Below are 15226 nucleotides of genomic sequence, written 5' to 3'. Positions count from 1 at the left end.
CCTGAAAAGGCGCCTCCAATCAGCACCACACCCAACAAAGCTTCTTGCCTAGAACACATTTGTTAGACCAGTACTCGTGTACGCTAACGTCGTTTGGTTCCCATCCACAAATAACTTAAATAATAAACTAGAAAGCGTGCAAAGAAAAGCAGTAAGGTTTATTTTTATCAAATACCGCATATCTGACTCCTCCTCCGAAAAAATGGCAAACACTTGAATACTAACCCTCCGTAACAGCGCCAAACTCGCACGCCAGGAAATGATGTTTCTACTTTTTCACAATGCGCTTCGTATTGATAGCACCAAATACTTATCTAACTCAGAAACTAAACTCTCACGTCATAAACACCCCCAGTTTCTTGAGGAATACTGGTTTATAACTAACTGCTTTAAATTTTCCTTTTTTCCACAGGCGATAAGGGAATGGAATAGCTTGCCTACATATATTACTATTTGCAACAATCAAGATAATTTCCTGTCACTACTTGAAAACCACCTAAATGTTTCCCACATATAAACTATTTGTAAAGTTCTAACCTTACCGTTTGCTTTGTATAAAGACATTGATTAAATCTTGTACGACCTATATCCATTCACTAAGTGCGTTTTTTTTTTCATGGCGCGCACTTTGTAACTTCTGTATTAATGCTTCATTCATTATACATGTTATACCATATGTGCTCGTTAATTGACTGTACGCGCAACAAACTCTTTTTGTATTTCCTCCAAACTCTTATTTGGGACATGTTCAACTATTTTACGCTTGTGTAATATGTTTATTAGATGTATGCCCTTCCTGCTAAAATCCCCGTTGGGTTTGGAGTATGCCTGAAATAAATAAATATTCTAAATGCGCAAAAAATTGCTCTATACAGGAAAAAATACACCAAAATGACAGCACTGGTTCCTTTAGCTACGTTAGCAGGAATCTTAAACTCGGGCTCATTAAAATGTCACGTTTGCCTCATGTGGAGCCTTCAAGCTCTCCCGATATGTTTATTATATCGCTCGTTTACTTATTTTTAGGTGGACGTCAGAGAATCACTGGAGGTCAAAATTATCCTGTGCACTCCACTGCGGCGTCTCTCAAAACCACAGTGTTGCTTTGAGACAGTGTACCCCATGAATCAATTAGTCGCATCTGTTTTGACATATATTGAAGCCAGACCCGGGCTCGAGCTGGAGCTCTTGCTGAAACAGTTGTGATATCTATCCGTGTGTACGAGTGCTCGAGGTACTAACTCTGAATTATTACCCGTCTTCCTGTCTTATCAACTTTTCAAGCAACGAGTAAGCAACTCGATTTATCAAGCAACTTTTATAAAGCAACGAGCACAACTCGATTCGCTTCAATTACACACGGAACGCACCAACTTTCGCATTAAACGAGTGCTGCATTTTTCAGACCAAATATCGTGATTATAAAGGAAAGGAGCGAAATTAAGGTGACCACGAAAATCATACATCTTTGCTTAACATCTTCTCTTAATGAAAAGCAAAAGAAGTATAAAACGCCCGGAAGTTTCAATACTTAAAACCTCGAAGTACGATGTTTGGAGTTCGTTAGCTCCGCTACAAAAGCTTCGTCGAAAGTTATGCAAGCTAAGCCTGCGGCAGTATTTGAAGCGGGTGAACCTGACCTTTCTGTATATTTGCATCAATAGTTCGTAAGCAAGCCTTCTGCTAAATTTAACATTATCGAGGTAAAAATTCAGTTACTGTAACTTTATACGGGAGGTTTGCGCTCTTCGAACGTTCCGCGAAGTATACTTCATACAACTATGATATCTGTTTTTGTGCACGAAGCAATGCACCCGCCCAATTGTGACTTAAACGCGTTATAGCGCGGGATTTCAGGAACTTGTTAGGTACTTCATCCAACTTATTTCCTATTTTCAGCCCAACGTAATCTAACAACTACGAACGTTTTCGTTGCCAACTATAGAACGAACTTAACCACAATTGTTGGGAAGTTTGAAGAGGGGCAGCATTCCTGTGTGCCCCCCGTGGGATATGCACGAATAGGAGTAATAGCTCTGCGCGAAGCATGAGCAGGAGAAAATACTTCTTTGAACTTAAACCATTGTACGGTGAGGGCCACTTGGCACAGTTTGTTCTGAATTTGCATGACCCGTTCACAGGCAACAAGCACAGGCACAAGAAATGTCCACACTCGTTGCGCAAACGTACGAATACAGCGGACAAAAGACGTTGTGCAAACGTCATACCACGCAGGGCAGCAACGTGAACTTTGAGGGCCAGGAGACGAATAGCCCCCCGAAAAAAGAAAGAAAGAAAGGCATATTATGCAGCGCAATAAATCAGTGGAATAGTCTTAGGAATGCTGTTTGTTTAATTAAAGATGTTCTTCGCGCATCATATTTGCATGCACATAGGTTAAAAAAAGAATGATCGAATTTGTTTTAAAATGTTGATGCAGAACAGCCGCCACAGTGTGGCTGCACTATTGTGCTTACAAACTGGTCGTCGCCTTTGATTACAACGCTATGCATTCCACAAAGCAATAGCACTGGTAGCCTTTGAGTCAGTGTTCTCGTTTGCCTGTAAGGCCTACACCCGAACTCACCCATTAGCGAGAAAATACTAGTAAAATTAGCGCTTATTGAATTAAAGGGGCCAAACCGCCAATAGAATTCGGGAACATGGCCTGAAAAATTTTCGAAGCATCTTTGCTAAAGTGACAAGTTCAAATTCACTTGTAACAAGAGAACTGGGCATTATCAGCCGTTGCAACCTGTTTCATTAGTCTATTGTGTCCGTATATCTGAATCAATCAATCAATCAATCAATCAATCAATCAATCAATCAATCAATCAATCAATCAATCAATCAATCAATCAATCAATCAATCAATCAATCAATCAATCAATCAATCAATCAATCAATCAATCAATCAATCAATCAATCAATTAATCAATCAATCAATCAATCAATCAATCAAAACTTATTACATCAATAGGAAATGTTCATATCGTGATATTTGGACCGACAGCCTAAATGACGGTTGACCAATCCAGTACAAGCGATGACTAGCTGCATTGCACAAAATGTTACTGTAGTCTCGGATTCAAACAGTTTACCTACTTGGCATGCTCCTCCTCCCTATCTCTATCTTATCTTTCGATTCCCTCTTTCCCGTCCCCCAGAGTAGGGTAGCCAACCAGGCGCATTTTTGGTTAACATCCCTGCCTTCTCTCTTTATTTCCTCCTCTTCCTCCCTCCTGGCCCATCTCGCTCCCTATGGCTTCCTTCGGAACGATGCGCGGTGCTGTAGTGTCGCTATTGGTTCCTTCAACAAGCACTGCACTCTACTAGATGTACCTGGAATTGAGCTGTTTCTTTTTTCCTTACTGTGCATCAGATATGTGGTTACGCTAAATATTCTTTGTTTTTTTCATTTATAAGTTTCTCAAGTGATCTGGCATCCAGTTAACGGCATTACATCTATCAAATAATGTAAACAAGTCTTTCGTTGCCGATCAGATTACATTGAACATTTCGTTTCACTTTTTTTCAGAAAATGGTAATATTTGATATTAGATATTCGGAGGCCATTTCTCTTCCATTTCCATTTTTTTTCTTTCCATTCGAGTCGAAAATTTCGCTATTCGAGTGCCCCTACTAATTAATAAGCGATTATTCGTACAATAAAAAGGACCGCATAATGATTATAAATAACAATAATAAAAAAAAAACATCTAACAGAGTAACAAACGAGGTTACGAGTTTCTTAAAGAGCACTAAATGAGCAGCAGGGGTCTGATTCCTCGCTGAGCGAGACCGCCGCATTTTGATAGGGGCGAATCAAGAGCGTTCGCTTACTGATATTTTCGTGTCCGCAACACGGCCTTAGACGTTAGAAATTCAATCCGGATCCCTGCAATAATGAGCCCATGAGCCGCAGGTTGCTGTAATCTGCGACCCCTTCACTCATTCGGTTACCTTATACACTTAAAGAGGTGTTGTATCTACAAGGTGTATCACTTAAATTGAGCCAAACTTAAAGAAATATGCAAATGCTTCGTAGCTGGACAGAACCAAGGTAATGTCGTTTGCCGTCGCTTGTAGGTACTCGAATTATCTTTTTCATTAGCCCTAATTACATGATTAATCCTCATTAATTAATCAGCTTCTCAAAAAGTTTAATTAGAAGAAAAGTGCCAACAAAGAAATTCCTGGAGCAACATGAAAACTCCCGATACAGCTTTCTGTTTCTCAATACGTGCTGAAAAAAAAAACAAAGTTTTTCCTAGCGTGGAAGTAGCCCGCGAATACGCGCGAAGTGCCTCGAGCGGCCAGTCGCGCGGTAATTTTGCGTGTATTCGCGGGCTTCTTTCACGCTCGGAAAAACACTTTTATGTAGCACGTATTGAGCAACAGAAAGCTGCACCGGGAGTTTTTCATGTTGCTGTACAATTTTCTATTTGACTCTTGTAATATATTTATAATAATATAGACGTTGACTAATTAATTAAGTTTGATTGAGTAATTAGGCGTAATTCAAGAAACAATCCGAGTATCTCCAAGCGACGGCAAACAACATTACCTTGGTTCGGTTCAGGTACGTGGAATTTGCATGTTTTTAAAGTTTGGCTCAAGTTAAACGTACCCTGTATGTATTAACGTTTAGCATCTACGTGACATTCTTTTCTGAATGTGAAAAACAGCGATAACGTAGGAATGGTACCGGGAGCCAACGTTTCGACAGTGGGACTCTTCTTCGTCAGAGAAGCAACTGCTTTCCAACAGTGACCAATCCACGCAGTTGCTACACTGACGTGAGCAGGTCCCCTTGTAATGTTGGCCCCAATGACATTTCTTGTTCGAACACTTTTAAACAGTTCAAGCCTTCATCTTCCTGTGAGCGGTGCCTGTCTCGTTTGGTTTACTGACAGCAATATCGTATCGACAATTTGCATGACCATGTGCCAATCTTTAAATATTGTTTTGTACTATTTGAATGGCTTGATTACTCGACTTGTGCTTATTTGCGGGAGCTGTAGAACGTGCCCTTTCATTGCTCTATGCGTCATTTTTTTTTTCAGGTTAACTGTTTAAGCACATTTGCGAGATTCTCTCTATCGCCAGGTCGTTTTTGTATCACCTCATGTTATTAGTCTTTGATCACTGAATAATTTATTGATTTTGGAGATTCCGGGTGATGCATAGTTGCCAACATTTACAATTTCATCCAGATAAGTCACTCACCCATGGGCCGCATTTTGTAACAATTCTTCGCCTTCGATATTGCTATCTTCGTAAGATCCGTCGCTTCGATGACGATCGATCCATATTAAAGCAGTGGCGTGACAGCATTCGAGCCCAAACTACAAAGGTAGAGAAAAAGCTGAAAAGGAAAGGAATGTTACAAAATCTGCCCTCCAGGTGTGCTTCGTGACGTAAGTGGAGGTGAACTGTCCGTCAGCAGCGATCTTAAGTTTATTAATGAACACTTATATAACAATGTGCGAAGCCGTTAGGCAGCACTGCAGGAGTGTGCAGGTCGGTGTTGTTCGTTCACATGTGGCAGCCTCACAGCCTGCGTGCGTGCGTGCGTATGGGATTTAGTTAGTGAGTGAATGAGCGAAATCTTATATAATGATGTGCGAGACATATTTGGTGTCTGCTTGATTCGATCCACAAGGACCGGCGCTTTCATTCCTCGACTGTTTCTTGTTTTTAGCGTTTATCGAGGTCGCCGTCGTGCCTAGCTCAAGATATGCTGTTCCTTTGCAGAGCTAATACGTGGTAGCTATAGCGCTGGAGAAAAGAAGGAAAACCAAACTGAAAAGGACAGCAGGAAACGACGCTCGTCTCGGCTGAAACATGAAATCATGAAACAGGCACCAACTTAGTTATCCCCCTACCGGTCATTTCTTTCATTCTTCTTCGCATCTTTACTTAGCGCTTTTCATTCCGCCTTCGCTGCGAGGATTGGTAAGACGCGAAACACTGCCGAGCCGATTCATTTCTTGCGTTTGACGTCTCAAAGTAATGCTGCGAGAGTTACAGTTACACTTACAGTTGCCGCACTTTAGGACAGTAGCCCGGTACGTGCCCACCGCGTGAGGTTCAGCACACCGGGGACACAGTAACGAGTTTGGACAGACCCCCTTGTCATGTCCAAGCCTAAAGCACTGATGGCATTGAAGAGGCTTTTGTACGAAGGGCCGTACAGGGTGTCGAAAGTGACCGGCATTGACGTGAGATGGTAGGCAATCTCCAAGATCCAAGGCGGCTCACATGCGTGATGACAACACCCTCACTTGCTGGTTTGACGAGGATCTAGGCAATCCGCGTTGGGAATGGCGACATCAGTATCATAAATTACACCTGCTGTGGATGCATCATCCTTCGGGATATAGGAACGCACCTTGAATCGCCCTAGCTCCGAGGTTTGCTTCAGTTTTTCGAGCGCACTCCCGTTTGAAACATCGATTGCGAGGACACCTTTGCGTGTATTTATCCGAATGTCCTTAATTTCATTCGGCACCACCACTTCCAAGAAAACAGATAGTTATTGCTTGTTCAGCAGTCGGAGGTTGCTTGAAGGTTCCTCGGGTACGAATACGATGGCGTGAGGCCAGCGTTCGGGCCTTGACTTCAGAGTCGCCGTGCTCGCTTGTGTTGATGTATTTGCTTTGACAGTCCTCCTTTTGGCCCTCTTTCTGCGGACAATGATGAAGCTGTCATCCGATGAGTCTTCATCCGACACGGAGTACAGCTCAGTGTCCTCGATGTCACTGAGCATGCTTCCTCTCTTCCTCGTGAAGGACTGCCTTGATGACCTCTGGCCAGGAGGGCCTCTGGAAGACTCCGCGTCCATGGCCACAAGACCGGGAGTCGAGGCACCAGGAAATTCAGAAGATTTCGCCAGAAACCAGAGAACATAGATAGAGGCCTTCTACCAAGAAGACACTTCGTTGTCGTTCCCCCACTAATAGTAAAGTGGCGCATAAACCAGCGCAATGCGGATGTACACTTTATGGCTGCATGCACAACATACGCGAACTCACATGGCGCAACACATCGAAAGAAGATATAAGAGATGTCAAGCTAACCGTAAACAGCGACTATAGAAATTAGATCGCGTACAAATTGTGAAAAGGTTGCGACATTTATTTGTGCAGCATCTCAATCAAGTTAAGTTACACAGTACTATACACACACATCTATACAATATCGTATAGCTGCAGTTATAACTGTAATGAGTCGTTGTGGATCATTCTCCCTTTAATTTCACCATTCCCTTTCAAGAGGACGGGGAGTCTGGCGCTCGCGACGGGGAGTAATTCTGCGATCGGAGCGAAGGCCGTGCTGCTGCAACTCGCAGCTGCACCCGGTGGTGCCGCCGCTCGCAGAGCAGTGGTCGGCATCGACTGCTCCACGCACACAGTCACGTGTCTCCTCGCACTGCGACAGAAGGAGGAGCGGAGGCCCCCCTCCCTCCTTTCCTCCACCGCTGCCGCTTCCCGTACGGCAGCGGCGACGTCGCCACGCGGTCGCCGCGCTGGTTGTCGCCACCAATAGGGACCCTCTCACTTCCCTTCCAACCTCCACAACCCTATTTCCCTTTCCACTGTCCCTTCGCCCCTGGCTTCTCACCCCTTTCCTTTTTCCCGCCATATTACTTTCTCGCACTCGCTCGTTTCCCCTATGCTCCTCTCCACTAAATTCCCAGCACACCGCGTGATATCTCTCTCTATCTCTATCGGCATTTCCGTTCCTCGATTTCATGCTCGCTTTTCACCTCTATTTTTACGTTCGCTCTCTCTCTTTCTTTGTCTTCTTCTCGCTCTGTAAATTCTGAAAGCGAGTGAACTCAAAGAAAACTCGAAGGAGGACAGGCACGTAGAAAAGAAGACAAAGTCGGGCGGCGCTATCTTGCGACTGTTTATGGACGGAGGAGAACGCCCAAATATGTCCCCTTTTCTGGATCGCTTGCGCAAAGCAACTAAAACGCCCTGACTAAAAGGAAGCCTGCGTCAAGTCTTTGTGATGAAAAAAAGCCTCGGTTGATAGCAGAGAAAGCTCTTGGCAAATGTTTGCCAACGAGACATCTTTTTTTTTTTTTACCCCGAGAGAAGAGTACCAAGCGCTAGAGTAACGTTGTTTTACCCGTTCGCTCACCTCCGCTGAAGCTTGTCATAGGTTACAACGTTCTGCTTGTGAGCCCTTGGTCGCAGGTTCGGTTCCCGGTCGCATTACTATGGGGTCCCGGATGAGAAAAAAAAAAGCGGAAAGATGCTCAAGTACTAGGAGTTTAGAGGCGGTTAAAGAAATCGTCTCTCGTAACGCAGACATCGGTCAGTCAGTCATGAACAAATAATATATATATATATATATATATATATATATATATATATAGCCGCCGTCGCTAATATGTCCAGCATGAGGATTGGCCGGAATTTGCTCTCACGAACAATTCTAGCGTGAGCGACTTTTTCTGGATACTGCGGACTCTGCACTTCACACATTTGTCGATGCAGCTACTGTTGCCTGTACAGTCAACCGAAAAAGTTTACTGACCACGGGAACTGAGAAAACATTGGATTTCTTTATAGCAGTATTGTGACCGTAGCCAGTAAAACGGCACAACACTATGTTTTATGCGAAGCATATTACGAGAGCTCAACCCAGCTCCTCAGGCGCGGCGGTGTCGCCTTGAAACCACGTGACACCGTGACGTCACGACAGAGGAGAATTGGCTTTGGCTCAACTCTTGCAAGATGGGCTGGGTGGGAATCGAACCAGGGTCTCCGGAGTGTGAGACGGAGACGCTACCACTGAGCCACGAGTACGATGCTTCAAAGCGGTACAAAAGCGGCTGTAGTGAATGCGGTGTTGCCTTAGAAACGAGCTGTTTCTAAGGCTCAGGCGTGCGTCGCTTGCTCAGGCACACATTTCGTTGCCGCGCCGAACGCTGCGTTGCTCGACGCTCACCGCGTCCAATGCGGGGCGTCCAAGGCGAAGCAGAGTAACGCATGAGTTGTTTCTTCGTCTAGCCGAACCAAATATAGCCAAGCAACAGCAGTTCACCAAGCTAAACAGTGGTTCAACAACTAAACTAAAGGCTAGTATGCTTCGCATCCTGGGCTTAACCTTACCTAAGCCACAGCCATTTTTTCAAACATACTAGACGTTTAGAAATCCGGGGCGGTCTTCACGAAGCGTTTCATTTACGAGTGCACTTTGCAATTGGACGGCAGCATTCACTAATCGTATGTCCAGCGTGAGGCTTGATTAGCATTTGCTCTTAGGGACAATTCGAGCGTAAGAGCCTTTTGTGAACACGGGGTTTCTTTTTTTTATTCGTTTGGGTTGCCACGTGGTATAATTTCAGGATGAAACTAACGTACTCATTACTCAATTTCTAACGAATTTACTTTTTTTTCTACTCTAGTTTACAGCTTATACAGCCGTATTAGCATGTCAGGCATTTGGCTAGGCTGAGAAGTAAGGGAAGATGCTTAAATTCAAAGCAAATTAGTCGCATCATCATATCCAAGCAATAATTATTACCTCATTGACAAATTAAAGAGCAATCACTTCAGTATAGTGCTGACTGCTAGAAAGTATGGTATGCTGGTTAATCTACTGATTGCTGTCACATTATCTAAATAGTGGCTTTCTTCCGCTGTCTCTTGACAGAATCATTAAAACATTATTTTTGTCCCTTCAAGCTTATTTGCAGTGATGCATTTCTTAGAAGAATTTGCCACGATTTCTTCTTGATCTGTGTTGGCTTACACTTCAGAGAAAATGGAGTGCTCACATATATGCATAATTACTTTCTATTTCTCAATATTAAAGGGGGTAGGTGTGGGGAGTGGAAGGGGAGTTGGAGGGGATATTGCATGCAAGAACACTCGAAAACTGCACTGAATACGACACCAGCAAATAAACTTCTCAATCTTACCATATGATCGTACACATTAAACTCAGTTACAGCTGTTCACTTTTTTTCTACAGGCCGTCGGCGGTCATCTGCGACTTGCACGAGAATATATCGGACGTAAATGCTATGCATACGACGGCTCTGCAAAGACCGGTGCGAGCGTTGTGAAAGCTTGAGAAGACGGAAGAAAGGTAGCTCGATGGTCCCTCAGCCTAATGACGCGTTGTTCCGTCAGCGCGCATCATAACTGACTGTCACCGTGGGCCGATTGTTAGAGCGACACTGCGGCTCTCCGGTTCACTAAGCCCTCGTTTCGCCCGCGCTCTCGGGAGCTCCGGTCGCCTGACGAGAGCACCGGATACGACCCTCCCTTCTCTTTCGTGTCATCGTTTCGTTGTTGCCCGTGCCAGCCGGCAACGTTCGGCTCGGTGGAACTATAGCTACGCAAGATCCCACCGGATCGCCGATTACCGCGTTGGGCAGGTGCTCCCGACGTCCCGTTCTGGGGCCTCTCCTTATACGCCCTACCGTAATCGTCTCCGGCAGAAATTAATGCCCCGCATGCAGAAAGAACCTGAGGAGGGGGAGGGGGGGGGTGGGGAGTTGTAGTATCTTGGCGGAGCCTATTTCGGGCTCCGATCAAGCCGTCCTCCCCGAGCTGCCTCCAGCCTGGTGTGCTGTCGTCGGCGCTGGTGGTATAGCGGCGCCAGATTGGCTCGCCGTACGCGCACACGCATGTACCGGAGCGTTCCGGGCACGTGCTGCGTTCGGAGAGCCGAGAGATAGCGTCGGGCGGACGTCGTTCCCGCCGAGCTAACTTGCTCGTTCGGCGCGGCTGTGTGCGTGCGTGCGCGCTGATTGTTCCCCTCAATGTTATTGCATACGCGCGTTCCTTTTTTCATTGCTTTTTTTTTTTTTTTTTGCTGCTGCTGCTGCTGCTGTGCTGCCTCGTTTATTCGAGCACGCGCGGGTCTGTTGTTGTAGTGATCAGTTGTCGACCGGTCAGTGGGCCGGACGTACGTCGAGAACGCCCGTAATTTTAGTGTCTGATAAGGGATCGAGAGAAAGAGAGAGAGAGAGAGAGAGAGAGAGAGAGAGAGAGAGAGAGAGAGAGAGAGAGAGAGAGAGAGAGAGAGAGAGAGAGAGGGGACGCGGTGTTATTTTGTTCGTCTATGTTCGCGCAGTTTGCGCGTTGTTGCGCTGCGTTCTCCCATTATTTTAAGAAAAAAAAAGACATGAAGCAGAAGAGGGCGTCGTTTAGTAGCAGAGGTGCGGTTGATTTATTTCTTATAGCATTGTGGAATGCGGGTCCTCGTTCCGGAAAGTAGGGTTCCGCCGTGTGTCCTCCCTCACAACCATGCTGAAAAGAGAGAGAAATATAAACGAGGGGGCGGTAAAGGGGGCACGCACATTAATTCATAAGAGTATTTATAAAAGCAGGTCCGGTGGCGCTTACGGAATCGGTAAGATATGGTCGTCTGACCAGCCTGAAAATCGTGGCAACTGTGGTGAACGTAATAAAACTGCTCTCAAGTATCCTTGCGCTTCGTACGTTAACTTTCTTCAATAACGCTTTCGATCATAAGTTAGTTGTGCGGCAATAATTAGTTTAATCTGTCCGGTGAGTGGCACCATGCATGATGTGGCGGCGAAATTAGAAGAAGTGGAAGAACAGCAAATTGAAATATGTATCAGTGAAGCACGATAACACAGACAGCGCGTGATGGAATCGAAAATTCAAGATGAAGCACACGTGACACTTTGTTGACAAGTAGACATTGAGGAGTGCATATGTTAGAAAGGAAATGTTCGAAGAGCTGCAGACAGATAATATCGAGGAACGTCGCAATTAGCAGCGCGAGCCTCAGCACGGGGTGAGTGATAACGCCGCAGTGGAGGGAACTCATTAAAAACAACACGCAGGAATAGGACATAGCTAACAAACTAATTGTCACCTCAATTTTTTTTCAGAGTTTCTAACAGAGTGTCTTGTTTGTAATGTGAAAACCTCATAACCGGGGTAACCGTGGTTTTAAAACCACTAAAGCCCTATATATCAAAGGCAGCTAATTTGTCAGTTAATTTCTCATTCTAGGGTGCGTATCTCGACACAACGTCAGCGTGAGAGAAAAAAAAGGAAAAGTGAGTCGTTGTTTGTCTTCGCCAGCCGATACCAAGAGCGCATGTGCTATATCTGGGAATTACTCTGGACCACTAGCTACAGTGATGTCACGCTGTTGACAACGTTGCGACGTCGTCATCACAGAGGATCTATGTACTTCAGCACATCGCTGGAATTCGCTGGAGTAACCGCCCGACGTCTATGCTGGGGTTACGTTCAGGGTTGGTTACCAGTAGGATACTATACCAACTTCCACTAATGTCGCCTTCGGTCAGTCAGTGCGAGCGCCTAGAAGCAATACACAGTAAAGGCCTTAGACTATGTCGGAGGTTCCTCAGTCAGCTTCGAGCAAAATGGTGTTGTACGAAGCTGAGTCATGCCAGCCGTCTGCATGCATGTCCGCGCACAATGTTTTGCTTTCCCTGTGGTGGAGCTCGCTCCCAATAGCTCGCAAGGAAGCATCGTGCCTTCTTATAACGTTTGTAAGTGACGCTGCATTGTTCGACAGATGGTGAATACTCCAGTGACAATGAAAAGGAGGCTCAGGCGGCGCAATTGATGGCCTCGATCGCCAGGCTGAACCCACCTGTAGCTACAACATACCACCACCATGCAGCTCTTATCAGCTTCGTCCAGCTTGCAAACAATATGCCACATGCAGGAAGGTTCGTCAAACGGGGGTTTTCACGCTGTGTCGAGATCCATGGTCCTCAATGCGAAATTAGCGGCATTATTGCAAAAATTGATTATAAATATCTCGAAACCGGAGCAACCCAGGTGAATCAAAGTGAAGTTAATTTCAAATTCGATTATCTTAAAGTTTCCAATATAAACCTACGTCACAATCGCGATAGTAAGAAACCTAATTAAGAAGTTTTTGTTAGGTACGCGTTTGGTGACTCTAATCTGTCTCGAAAACTGTGTCCGCCAAAGCGCATAATCCGGCAGTGCAAGCAGATCTCGCGTAGTTAGCATAGCGTTTTTATTAAAATTACTCTTAGCTTAAATTTGAAGACCCTGCATATAGTTAAACTTTAATTTTGCCTAATCGGATATCACTCGCGACGCTAATGCTGCTCTACATTTTCGAAGGTGTAAGCGAACACGGGCGATTACTCTGGAATGTACCGTGATGGATAAATAGATGGATGAACTTTATTGTGGCCGTGATGCTTGTATAAATAGCGGCCGAACTTGAGCCGCGAGTTCGGATTCCTCGGCCGACTACTGTGCTCGTCGCTATCGTTGTGCGTTCAGTGTTAATTGCCTTTCTGGGCACAAGTTCGCCCGATCAAGAGTCAAGGCTCGCATCCACACACACACACACACAAAAGAAAAAAATCTTAATCTAGAATTGTTCGTAAGAGAAAATTTTAGCCACTCTTGACCCTGGACATATTAGCGAAAACGAACGGCTGATGCCGAAGAGCATTTGCGAAGGAAGGAAGGAATGAAGGAAGGAACGAAATCAACATACGACGTCCTGCAGGCCATGAGAGCTTTGGGCTCTCATGGAGTGGGCGTCTCCCACGACGGAACCGGGAGGTTGAGTTTCCTGGCGGCGTCGGGGACCTACTGGACGGCCCAGAGTTGGGGAGCTAGTTCTTCACTGCGGATTGCTTCCTCAAGCTTGCGCTTGTCCTGTTCGCAGTTTATGTGAGCTTGCGAGCACGGCCAGAGTAAATGATAGACGTTAAGGGATCTATTGCAGTTGGTGCAGTAAGACTTGTCGTAGAGCTCAGGCGAATTTGTGAATTTGTGAATTCAGCCCCAAATTCCTGGTTCACACTTCTGGCAGTGTTCAATTCTTCACCTTCACTATAACGTGACACTATCGAAGTCCATGCTATTCACAACGTCTTCGAACATTTTCCCTGCCGTACCTCATGTATGAAAAAAAAGAAAAAGAAAGAAAAACGATATATGATAATAATTAAGAAAAAACAAAGTTGTCCACTGTGACCTCGGGGCCGAATTCACAGAGCTTTTCGTTCTGAAGAGCTGAAGAACTTCGACCAGACACTTTAGTCACTTGTTACTGTGTGTGCTTGTGTATGCTGTATGCGTCGTTTCATATGTCACCTTCGTCACCTACAGTAGCTTGCTAGGGGTATGACGAGGCAAGTATCTCTAGTATCCATCGTCCCTTTCTGTCAAGGTGTCTCCATATGGAAACGCAGCATACCCTCATGAATGTTCACTCATGAATGTTCAATAAAGATCTTAACCATAGCGCTGAACGTAAACGCAACCTTCTGTTAACGAAAAAAAAGTGCCATGTCACTGTAGTATGGAGAATGACGCAAGGCAATAGTTTAAAGAGGTGCACAACCAATGCGAGCGAGAAGTTGCACGTGTTGTTCTGTATCACTACTATTGGCGTCCTTACTTGGACCAGAAGGCCCTCGGCTCAATAATAACTAGCGCGTCTACTAGTAACAGCTACTTCAGTTCCTTAAATGACATATCCATAATCAATTAATTTTCGTAATTTTGCGACTATAAGAACACCGAGTCATAATTTGTGACTGAAAGATGTTAAAGAGTGTTCCTCTTCTCACGCGTAAAATTTTCATGGGTTCTTTTGAGTTCTCTTCCTTACCCTCGTTGTGCGTATACCCCCTGGCTTTTTACCCTCTCACGGTTTATTACCGCTACACCGTCGCGCAACTTTTGATAAGCGGTTCCGGCAGAGTCGTTCGGAAGTCGCGCGGCCAAAGGCTTCGGGGGCTAATTAATTAAGTTGCAGTGGAGCTCTCGAACGCTGCTGTTGAACTTTCTCTGCAGTTGGCGCCTGCCTCCCGAAGCGCACGGAGATTCGAGCTTAATTGTTCGTTTCCTGCCCTCTGCTATCTGCCCCACTTCTTCTTCTCCCCTCCCTCTTCATTTCGAATTAATCCGGTCAAGCATCGAAAGGAAAAGAATGGTGATGGGGGGGGGGGGGGGAGGAGGTAGGGCTGGGAGAAGCGAGGATGTTGAGAGGGAACGAGCGGTCTGCCACGGAGTTGATTGTTCGCTCGACTGCTTGCGCGGAGACCACCGCACTTTTGCTCCGTCTCTTATTGGTGCCAACGTTTTACTCATTTTTCTTCCTTTCTTTTGTTTCTGTTTCGTTCTTTGCTGCTCCGACACTGCGTCCCTCGATGACCCTCCCGAGGATGCCCCTGTGTTGACTCGTGTGCTTC

The 15226-nt window shown here is 45.4% G+C and overlaps 1 protein-coding gene across 1 annotated transcript in view; it reads left to right on the top strand.

The window, feature by feature from the left end:
• The window catches only part of qvr (protein quiver), a 50812-nt gene that overhangs the window by 17279 nt on the left and 18307 nt on the right, over nucleotides 1-15226 (top strand). The gene's annotated exons all lie outside the window — the stretch shown is intronic.

This window comes from Dermacentor albipictus, chromosome 4 (genome assembly GCF_038994185.2).
Source record: "Dermacentor albipictus isolate Rhodes 1998 colony chromosome 4, USDA_Dalb.pri_finalv2, whole genome shotgun sequence".
Taxonomy (NCBI): Eukaryota; Metazoa; Arthropoda; class Arachnida; order Ixodida; family Ixodidae; genus Dermacentor; species Dermacentor albipictus.
This window is presented reverse-complemented; position numbering and strand designations above follow the sequence as displayed.